Raw genomic sequence first — 12364 nt, 5'->3', positions numbered from 1 at the left:
TGTTACGTAATTTATGGATGGCCCCCAAGCTGTAATCTCTTTCGAAAGTTATCGTGCTAACAAACTAAACATCTACAGAGTGACGACCGAATAATTAAAAAAAGTGTTGCCAGGTATCTATAGATTGTCCCAAGGTATAATTTTTCTGAATAATGAGCCACTCAAGTATTAAATATCACATTCTTTAAAGCAATTCTTACCCTACATCCCTTAAAAAGTATTACATAATACTTAAAAAACTTCCGTTATTCATTTGTGAGTGGTTAAATGGTAGTTAACTAAGTTTATTAAAAGTGGTTAAAAAATAGGAATACATTAAGCGTGGTCCAAAAAAAAGCTTTTTTCTAAAATGTCTGCCCTTCAAATTTTTCCTTTTGATGTCAAATTTTCTCCTGAATATTGTCATTATTTATAAAAAAAATATGTAGGGATCTCTCAAGACAATTTTTGTACAAAATTGCTTTTTTAATTTCAACTATTAATTTATAATTTTACTTCAGTACATATGCATTTTATCCTTTTTCTATTCTAATGTAAAAAAACCATTTACAGCAGAAACTAAAATAACATGAATATTCTGCCAATATACAGTGAACATTTTACACGAAAAGGAAGAATTTTTAGGCATCGAGCCATTTTAGAAGAAAAAAATAAGGATATTTTCCAGACCACTATAATATGAATACAACAATTACGCTAGTTAATTATGAATAATCTTTTTCTTTGTCCTTATAAATATATAACTGTGTAAGAACAATAAAATTTTTATAAATAAAATCAGATAATTTTACTTAATTTATAAAGGTAACTTTATAGAAGGACAACTAATTCCTTAATGGTACACGCTTTTAGGAAAGTTATAATTACCACTAAAAAAAATCCAACTTTTAACAAAAAATGCCTTTAATATATTGAACTCTAACCTACTTGAGCCAACGAGAAAAATGAGCTTCCTCATTTTTTGTTATAAATTTCTTTTTACATTTTTTATAGTTGCTTAAAATTCGAAGCATATTTAACATATTCATATGTTCAGTAAAATATATTCAGGAAGAAATTCTGTTCGAACCTCCTGAAAAATGTGCAATTATATCAGACAACAATTTTGAACATTTTCCTTCAAAATTAAGATGAAAAAATGATTATTTATTAATTAAAGTAATTAAAATAAAATAATAAATATGGCAACGTGAACCTCCATATTCTGAACTTTCAACTTAATTTTAAGTTTTCAATATTTTACTTACTCTTAGAGCAGATGTAGAACAATCATTTACTGAATTTTATCTTCCCAATAATCTATACCTGAAGCTTTGTTAACTTATTATTTGTGGGGTAGCCGCTGGACGGAAAACCGGGAAATGTCCGGGAATTTTGTTTAATCGGAAAAAGCCGAGAAATGAGTATGATAGAGAATTTATTTATTTACAAGGAATTTCACAAATTTTTAGAAGAACCATCTATCAAATCACTTGGAATATCACAAATATCATATCACATAATATATTTCAATTAAAAATAAATTCAATTTCAACTTTTTTTTTAAATATTAAGTTTAGTTGTTAACTGTTTTCATTCCTAAATCATTTACTTCACAACGATAATTCAAAAATATTTTACTTGATAAATTTTCGATTTTATGTCGTCATTTTTAAACGTAAATTTTTTATTTAAAGGATCTAAAAATAAAACAATATAAATTAATTTGTGGTTTTTGAAACTAAACTGTATTTCGAGTTTTAAACATGGTACCAAAATTATTTTACCATATGATTCTAAATCGATTTTAAATTACATAATTCACAGATTTTGACGTTAAAAATTCAACTTTTTCAATACGAAAGCTCTAATAATTAAGCAAATTAAAATGTGCTAATTCCAACTTTATAAAATAATTTCTATATAAAAATAACTTAAAATTAATACATTCGTTAATGAAACGATTTTATTTTATTTAAAATCCTTTTTAAATATAGTTTTAGTTGATAATATTAAATTTTTAACCCATTCAGCTCGAAAATATATAATTAAAAAAATATCTAAATAAGCAATTATTCATCAAATATTAAAAGTAAACAATTTGAAACTGAATCGTTTGAAATAGAAAGCCTTAAATAGTAAAAATTTCAGAGTAAGACATTTAAACTTTTAACTTTACAATTGTTATTGCAACATTAAGTAACAATTGAAAATGATTAATTTGAAAGGACCAAAATTGAGAAAAATCAAATTAATTTTGGTATTTAATTTCTTTGCAATTGCGAGAGGAGCTTTTTTAGGTTCACATTTTTATTGTGTGGAAAAATGTGAAGTATTGTATTTTTAACATTTTTATCAAACTTGAAAAGATAAATTTCTAATTTTTGTTTAATTGGCAGTATATTTTATATTTGTAAAGTTTTTATTGAGTTGAAAGAGATACAGTTTTTCTTTTTAAATTGGAAGAGGCCATTTTTTTATTTTTAAGATTTTTATTGAGTTTGAAGAAAGAATTTTTTATTTTCGTTTTTTTGTCTGAATTAAAAGAGGATAAAAGTCTAATTTTTGTGAAATTGGTAGTACATTTTATATTTGTAAAGTTTTTATTGAGTTGAAAGTGATACAGTTTCTTCTTTAATTGGAAGAGGATATTTTTTATTTTTAAGTTTTCTATTGTGTTTGAAGAAAGAATTTTTCATTTTCGTTTTTTTAAATTAGAAGAAGATAATTAAAAATTATATATTGTTATTGAGTCGGAGGAGAGGAAGTGTTGATTTTCGATTTTTTCTGAATTTAAAAGAGGGAATTTAAAAGAATACAAAGTAGATGTTTTATTCTTTATAACCAACTGACTAAATGGATTTATCAATAAGACTATGTGAATCAGTCTTAACTTATATATTTTAATTGATCTAAATTTATTGCAATCTATATTTCCCAAGGAAACTTTTTTTAAAATGTTTTTATTGAGTTGGGAGATGGACATGTTTCATTTCTTCACATTTGTATTAATGCGAGTTGAAGTTGAAGATAAGTGTTAATTTAGAGATTTTAAAATGATAGCGCGGATTCATATTTTTTAACCAGCGATCTTTGTACAATTCAATTTATCAAAGTGTGAAGGTTTAGGTTTTGCAGTTTAATTGCACTTAATTGAAAAGTGTTCAAAGCTTCTATTTTACATGTGTCAATTATTGAGAGTTTAAATGAAAAATTTCCAAATTAAAATTAGTTTAAACTTTAATTTAAATTTCACTAGTTACGAACATTTTTTTACTATAAACGCAAGCATGATTGAAGAGATTTGACGGGGAATCCAAAGTCATGAGCCCAGTACGGTCGGTCAGATGGTGTGATCGTTGCGAGTTTGACTATAGACGGAATAGCTCGGAAACCTTCGGGCGTTTTTAGTATAGTATTTTAGAATTCTCGCAAATCCCTGTTGCAGCTATCACTAGTGGTACTCATTTCAATACACATTCTTATTTAAGAATATTAAAATTTCTTACATTTCTTACAACTTATGTTATTTAAAATTCTGACTTTTGACTAAAAGTTTTACGAAAATTGTTATTGACCATTATTACTTTTTCACACTCACCATTTTCATACACTAAATAAGACTTTTTCTAAACGTGAATACTAATTTTTGCTCGCTCAAGTTTATAATAATACATAAAGAAATATCATCATCTCTTATCATAGCAGGAATCTTTATAGCAGTACCCCGATTATCCCTAAATTCTTACATTTCATTTTAATTAGACATATAGAATGAATCAAATATTGATATCAAAAGTCTCTCCGTGTTGAAACTGCAATTTTCTAAAATTTGTTTTTAAAGAAGGTTCTCAAAGCACCTACGGCTTTGACGATTAAATTTTCATTACGAAACTCGCGCTTTGTGCTCGATAATTTTGGTAGATAGTTTGTAAATTATGTTTAAATCTACTAAAAAGAACGCTTTAAACTTATGGATCTTTTAAAAACCAAAATTGCATATTTTTGAAAATTATCCAACTTTCGGAACAAATCCCTCAAAAGTATGCGTGGCTACAACATTGAAGTAACCATACAGACAGGCATATATACAGACAGACATACCGACAGACACCAATACAATTTTATGATTTTCGGATTCTGTGAGTACCGAAACTTAAAGATCCGTTAAAAACCAGAGCTCGAAAATTTGGACGAATACACTCTCATGAATGAGAATATAAAAATAACATTATAAATTTTAGACCCCAATTGAGAGTGGCTTTTTACGATTAGGACTGGTATTCGGAATAAAATTAGGGTAAATTATTTTTAGTTTGCCTATCTGCTATAATTGTAAGGTCATACTTACTGTTTTAACGTAAGTCACTTGTCAGTTTTACACAATAAAAATGAACATTATTCACGAAAAAGATCCTGTTTTTTCTTAGCTCCTGTAGGAATCGAACGCACGTAAACTGATTGCTGGTCAGGTGCTCTTACCACTAAGCTACGGAGGATGAAAAATTTTTTTTTTCCTAAAGTCGTACATAATTCCTTTGGAAACGACATTCTATGTATACCTGCATTTTCAATCCATTAAGAATTCATTATATGTGGAAGGGGTGTCGACCAGTGTGAATACATATTCAAGGCGTTTCATTTAAATTTGGATCATTTGGTCTATTTTTTGAATTCAAAAATATTACAAATGCTTATTGGCGATAAAAAACTCTTTTTTATTACTTTTTATCCGAATCAAACCCAATCATGTACGAGTTTAGAAAAAAAAGATTCTCGATCCTCTGCCTTAGTGGTAAGGGCACCAGACCGACAATCAGTTTAGGTGAGTTCATTTTCTTTGGAGCTGATAAAAAAGAGTATCTTTTTGTGCCAATAGGTATTTTTAATATTTGTTATTACAAAAATAGACCAAAAGATCATAATGAAAGATAAGCTTATTGGAAAATGAACTGAATAATAAAGAAATTTTCCATATAAAATCACATGGGATTTTCTAATCCACGCAAAAATTAGAATAGAATGAATTTAAACTAGATGCAAAAAAAGTTAGTAAACAAAATCAGTATAGCAGGAAGTGAGTGAAACTCGGCAATCCCTGATTGAGAAACTTTCCAAGTGTGCATCCGTGTTCCACTGTTTAGAGTCGAATAATTTGCGGATGCGTGGCAGGTATCGTTGAGATCTACTTTTATTATGCAATCGATTGTACAAGATCATTCTCTATATGTACAAGCAAAAGTAGTATTAGTTTGCAGCAAAGAAATTTATCAATGTATATAACCATGGAATTCTTAAGAGTCTACACACACACACACACGTGCGCGAAGGCTGGAATCTAGAATAAGAGAGGTGTTGGTTTATAGGTAGGTACATAAATGACCTTTCACTACGTTTACAAATAGGCTATAATGTCATAGGAAAAATCATTTCATTTATAAACACAATACTTCATTTTAATATACGGGTGATTCTTTATATACTACGTAGAATCAATCTCAAAAGTCACCAATCTTTTAAATGATTTATAGAATCGAAAAGAATAGAACTATTATTAATTTCTGCAAATCTTAATGGAGGTTTCGAAGCGCATTTCCGGACAAAGTAATTCAGGAAAAAAATAATTCAGGCTAAAATTGTTTATTTTACAGTAGTTATTCAGAGTTTTAGTTTTTGCTTTTTCTTTAGGCAATAAATTACAATTCTTAAATAATTCTAATGATCAAGGCCCCATTTTATTATTTGAAGGATTCTCTAAAATTCTATTTAAGCGGTGTTTATTGAAATTGAAACTATCATTGTTTATGATAATAATAAGGTAATAACTGAGTAGGGATTTCGAAATTAATTTTTTAAATAAAATCCACACTAATAGAATTGCAGAGAATCATTCAAAGATTAAATAAGAATTGTTACTTTTCCCTAATTCCCATAAAAACACATTAAAGTTGGCTAATCTAATATAGCAAATTAAAAATATGAAAATGGTCTTCATTTTTTATGAAAAAAGGTAAACTAAGGTTGTTGGTGTCGCTCAATTAAAAAATATTATTAAAATTTCTAAATTCAAAATGGTTGATTTAATACGTGCATCAGCAACTAAAAAATCTGTTTTTTTTTGAAGATTTAAATGGAAGTTCATTCGAATTTAAACATGCCTGAATAAAAATTCTTGAATTTTGTCAATAGCTTTCGATAATAAATCTTTTGAATTGAAGAAATTTCCAATATAAATAATCAACAATAAAGAATTTTTATTTATCAAACCTACTCTCTAAATCTGAATTAGTGACATTTCACTATTTGATAGTGAAATTTCACTAATTGAACTAGCGAGAAGTAGGTCGCTATGAATTAGTGAAATTTCACTAAACAAATAGAGGCTTTGAGAGGTAAAGTATCTACTATTAAATAGTGGAAAATCACTAATTAAGTAGTCAAAATCAATCATGACATCCTAATCCTCTTTTAGAGCTCTGGCTAACTCTTCCGCAGTTAGCCTGTCGTACTTCTAAAACTCATTGAACATTTCGGCGCGGATGACGCATAGAACTCAGGGTAACCAATACCTAATAATAAATTCATTTAAAATCATCAATAAAAATATACCACAACACTTAAAATTGTCATCCATATTTAAATAAAATATTTGCTAGAGTCAACCAATAACCCCAACAGTCAACTATATTACAAGACAAGTTATAGAAGTAAATTATAATGTATATTTAAAAATTAAATTAATTTATGTTGATACTGTAATTACTAAACAAAAATCTCAATTCAGCTTTCCATTTATTTCTATAGAAATGAATGGAAAGCTGAATTTCAGAACATCAAAACGAACACAGCGCTCATTTTCTATAGCAAATGTTTTCGCCTCGATATACATATCGCAACATAATGAGGACACTATTAACTGGGAAACTACACGAAAGTATAATAAACTGAAAAATATTACTAATTTGTGTTTTAAATTTGTTTACGCTCGTAGAAAGAAAAATTATGCAAGCTGACAAATGTAAACGATGAAAACAATGCAAAATTTGCCTAAGTTTTAGTTGTAAAATTTCAGAATTAAAATCTCTTCTCAAGTCTTCAATTTTGAAGATATTTAAAGCAAATCTCTAGAATTCTGCACAGATACAATTGAAAATTCTAGAATTTTGAAAATATCTCTAGAATTTCAAATTAATTAATTTTTCAGATTTACACTTTAAAGTTGTATAATTTAGAACTTTTTTTCAGTAGTTCAAATTCAAAGATGTATGATTGAAAATTATTTAACTTGAACGATTTTCCATTTAAAATTCTTAAATTTTAAGATTTGCAATTAAAGATTCATGAATTCAATTTCGATGAATGGCAATTTAAATTTCTTCAATTTGTAATATTTACTCTCGTATTTACTATTGATGATTCTTTAATATTTAATGTGTATATTATATATTTATTCAATTCTAGAGATTTATAAATAAATGTTCTGAAATTTTGTGAAAAGTTTTCAATCATAAATCTTCCATATTAAAGAAATTTAAAATGTAAATCATAAAGATTACAGAATTTTTAATGACAAAACTTAAAACTTTCATTAATTTTTAATTGTGATTAAAAAATTACATATTTAATTCCTAAATTTTAAAGATTTAAAATTTTTATTTTTACATTTTGAAGAGCTAAAATGGAAAATTATTGAATTTTGAAATTATAGCACTGCAAGTTATTTAATTTTTGAGAATTATAGTATATAGGTGTATAATTTTGAACGATTTTTATTGTTGAAATATATTTCAATTTGAAAAGTTTCCAATTGATAATTGTTCAATTTTTAAGATTTAAAATTAATGAATAATTCATTTTGAATACCTATAGTTTAAAAGTATGCAATATAATTTTGTTTGTAGATATAAAGTTAACTTTTGATTTTTTGGAATAGTTCCATTTTAAATATTTATAATAGAAAAATAAGTATTTGCGAAAAGTAAAATTGGAAATTTATTCTATTTTAAAGATGTGTAAATAAAAGTTCCTAATTTTTGTCAACAATCAAGAATTTTCAATTCTATATTTTTCGAATTGAAGAAATTCCAAATGAAAAACATCCAAATTACAGAATTTTTAATTGCAAAACTTAAAAATGACCCAACTTTGAATCGTAAATTTTCAAAATAAAAAATTATTCAATTCTGTAATTTTAAAGATTTACAATTAAAAAGTTCTAAGATTTTAAAGAGTTCCAAATGGATATTCTCGAATTGCGAAATTATGTGTAGAATTTCAAATTTTTTTATTTTACATTTGAAGATTTAGAATAGAAAAATGTTCATTTTTTAAATTAACAATTGAAAACATTTTCGTCTATTTTCTTTCTATAATATAAAATGATCCAATTTTGAATGCTTTTTTGGAATAGTTCAATTTTGCATATAAAAAAATTGAAATTAATTGAATCTTGAAGATTTAAAATTAGAAGTTTATTCAATTTTATAAATTTTCCATTGAAAATTCTGTAATTTCGAATAAGAAAAATGACAACGTTGATTTATTTTTTGGAAATTCTTATAATTTTTCACACATTGTGACATTGTGACGTGCGATCACATGGCGCAGAATGAAAACAAAAACAAAAACACTGACCCTAGTTTTATAAAAATTAAATTAAAAAGTCATGAAGTGTCTAATTTCCCTGCAGCGTGTAATGAAATATAATAAAAAGACGTAACATTTTACAGAGCAAAATTTAAGGGGGAATTTTTAAAATGAAAATTTTCTTGTTTTTTAGAGCGATACGCTAAATATCTATATAAAAGAACAATCGTTTTTGAGATATACTTTAAAAAGACAATGTAGAGAACAAGTAAAAGTAATTTTTCACGTATTTAATGCTTTTTCAATATATTTTTGGCGAAAAATAATTTATATTTCTATTAATCTTTTGATCAGTGCTGTCAAAAGAAATAAGTTAACTTAATTTTAAAACAATTCAATACATATTAGCTAATATACTATACATGAAAAAAATGACCTTTGTATAGATAATTACCGATGTTTAGATGGATAATCATATACTTATATAATACACAAAACGTTTCCTTACATTTTAAAATTATATTGACTTCAAACCCATATCTCTCTCTCTTTCGCGCCTTCTCCCCCTCCCCCTCTCGCTCTCGATAACGCCAATGAAAAAATGATGAATTACTATTACAATATTATTCTATTATACCACACCCAGTACAATAAACTGCTAGGTCTTTACTCCATGAAAGAACATATGAATGCAATCTGATATGAAAGATAATTAATTTCAGTGCGACTCAAATACAGCTCTTCACGTCGATCTTCAGCAAATTACACTAGGTTTCTTAATAGATAGCTGTAATAATGATGTAATTTTCTAGTATGTACTTTTATTCACCATAAAAAAAGGTTCGAACATTTCTATAGGCAAGGTCAAAACAGGCAAGTGTAATAAAGATAAAATTTGGAATGAAAACCAATTAGTTATTACCTTTTTGCAATAAAACATAATGTTATATGCTTTATTCTTTGTAGAAAAAGGTGACCGTCATTCGTTATGGCACTAATCAATTATTTAAAAAAAAACTGAGATGGTTATTTAGGAAACTACAATTCGCAATTGTGTCATCTGTTCCTGGGATTTGAAATTTTCCTATATAAAGAACGTTTTGCTGAATTGTTTTTTAAAGAATGAGGGAGGATATTATACTTTTTTTTACTGTAATATAAAAAAATTTGTCAACAGTTCGAGACTAGTTGGAAAAGATATAACAAACCTCAATTGTTGCAAAGAAAATATAAGTATATAATAATAATAATAATAATAATAATAATAATAATAATTGATAAATAGTATTTTAATCTACATTTACATAAAAAATAATTTTTAAACAAATTTAGAGAGTATACAATTCAAAACGTTCTGTTTTTAAATATCACTGAAGCTTCATTCCAAATTTAAGTTTTGTATTTTTTATTTTCATTAATATTATTTTAAATTACCATAAAATAAAAGAAAATGTACATTATAAAAATCTGTTAATGTTTTATTAACAGTTATGGAAGCATTATCTTGTAAAATTATTTAGATTCTGGTGTTTATTTGTACATGCATCACACTTACGGATATACGGTGGACGGAATAAAAAGTATTTTTTCAGACAAGTTTTTTTTAATTAAAGAAGGGGGCGAGTAAAAGTACAAAGTACACATATAATTTTGGAAAAATTTGAAACAAGAACTTTCTCAAATATTTGAAATATCATTAATCAAAGCATTAAAATCTTGCAAACTTTATTGATGTAACTGGAAAAGGAAGAAGGTTTTATCCGTTCCACTAGGACTAGACACTTCCTTCTTTTTTTTTTAGAGCGGAATGATGCCTTCAATTTGGTTCTAAATCCGAAAATAGTAATTGAATGTTTTTGTTTTTTTTTTATAAATTTTGGTTTTAGCTAATGTCTTCGAGCACACAAAAATTCCCATGTAATACAAATAGGAGAAATAATCGTTTGGTTTTTTGGAATAAATTCTGTAGATTTCGGACAATTTTATATTTTCCCCCACTAATACACTACCATGGTCAACCGAAAAAGTATCCCCACATCCTAAATCGTCAATTCTGCACGAATTCTATAGCTTTCAGAATTTTTATCCTCGTTTATTGTCAAAAATTATTATTTTTGATCGAGCGAAATAACTATTATTATTATTTGAAAGTAATTTTTAATTATTTAAGCAAATTGAGATTGTTTAAATAATTGTTTTTCTCAAAAAGTTGGCTTTTTAAAAAATAATCATAATTTTGGGTGCCTTTTTATTGTATAATGAAAGACATTTGTTTAAGAGTTCACAAAAAAGTTCCTTCCCACGATTGTCGATATTTTTCACCAATTTGTTTATTGTTGTTGAAAAAGTGCACATTTCTATGAATCATTTTTGTAGAACTGTTGGAAAGGAATCATTCAGTGTCTGCATTTATAACTCAAATGGGATTTCAAAAACTGTATATTTCTTTTTTCAATATATTTCATTTCAAAAATGGATTCCAATTATAATAATAGTTATAAATCGAATTAACAAATATTATTCAATTTTTACAGATACCGTGAAATGGAGCTAAGTGGCATGTTTGTTCGGCATTTTGCAATAAAGTGCAAGAAGCAATTTGAATGAGGTATTAAAGCTTCAAGTTAATATTGTCTATCTAACTCTTTTTCAATGAATAAATCCAAACGTTAATTTAATTCATAAATTACTATTTATCATCCTTTGAATTGTGGTTACCACACAATCCGAGGCTAACTCGTCTCATGTCTAACTTCCGATCAAATTCAACCAATATGTTCGAAAAAATCAGAACATTCATAATAAAAGTGACTTTTAAAATTAATTTAATATACATTTCCAAAAATGGAAATGGATCCTATAGAGCAGAGCCCACCTTCTGGAGATTCGTTCAAGAAAAGATCAGCACAAAAGTATTAATTTTTTAATTAAAATATTTTAATATGTATTTACAAGATTCGATATTTCAATTAGGTTCGAATTTTTACAAAATCTCGAAATTCTATTAAAAATGCAATTTATAAGAGGGTATTGACGGAAGATTTTGTTAAAAATTTATCTTTCTGGCTTGAAAATTTAACTGTTTGGTCAAAAATTTGATTTTCTGATGAGAATTAAACAATTTTATTTTAAAAAATGTTATTTTTTATTGATTTTTTTTTGTTAATGGAAAATATAACCCGTACAAGGTACACTGGTGTGAATTCGTACCAAAGAACATTTCAATGTGTAGAATTTAAAGGGAAATTATTTCAAGGTCTTCCCCCCAAGACTACGTTAAATATGCCTGACCTCTAATGCTTCAGATAGCCAACGACCGCCAGCCAGTTGTGTATTTTCTTCCAAGAGAATCACATACAAATTTCGAGGTGGTGCGAATGAGCACTTTTTTGCCTATAACGTGAGGTCAATCTCTGCCTGAGAAAGATTAGATAAAAGTAAGTTTCTCAGTGTAGGAGTTCCATCTTGTGTATAGGTAAGTATAATTTCCAAAAAATTACTTATTTATATTTTATACTCTATAAACATTTCTTGTAACGGTATGCATGTAACTTCATGTTTTCATTCAGAAATGTAGTTATGATGCAATTATATAATAATGAAAAATAGAAAAGTATAAATTCTACAATAATAAAAATAAACAATTCAAATAAATACTTTTGTATCGAATGGCTGAGCAGCGTCAGTATAATTTACGCAGTAGATCTACTGTCCGACACGGTTTTTTACACGATGAGTCTAATGGAGATGATAGCTGGTCATCTAATGGCGGTCATGACGAATTTGTTGCTTCAAAGAA

Source organism: Belonocnema kinseyi, chromosome 6 (assembly GCF_010883055.1).
Source record: "Belonocnema kinseyi isolate 2016_QV_RU_SX_M_011 chromosome 6, B_treatae_v1, whole genome shotgun sequence".
In the NCBI taxonomy this organism is placed as follows: Eukaryota; Metazoa; Arthropoda; class Insecta; order Hymenoptera; family Cynipidae; genus Belonocnema; species Belonocnema kinseyi.
Note: the sequence above shows the minus strand (reverse complement) of the source record.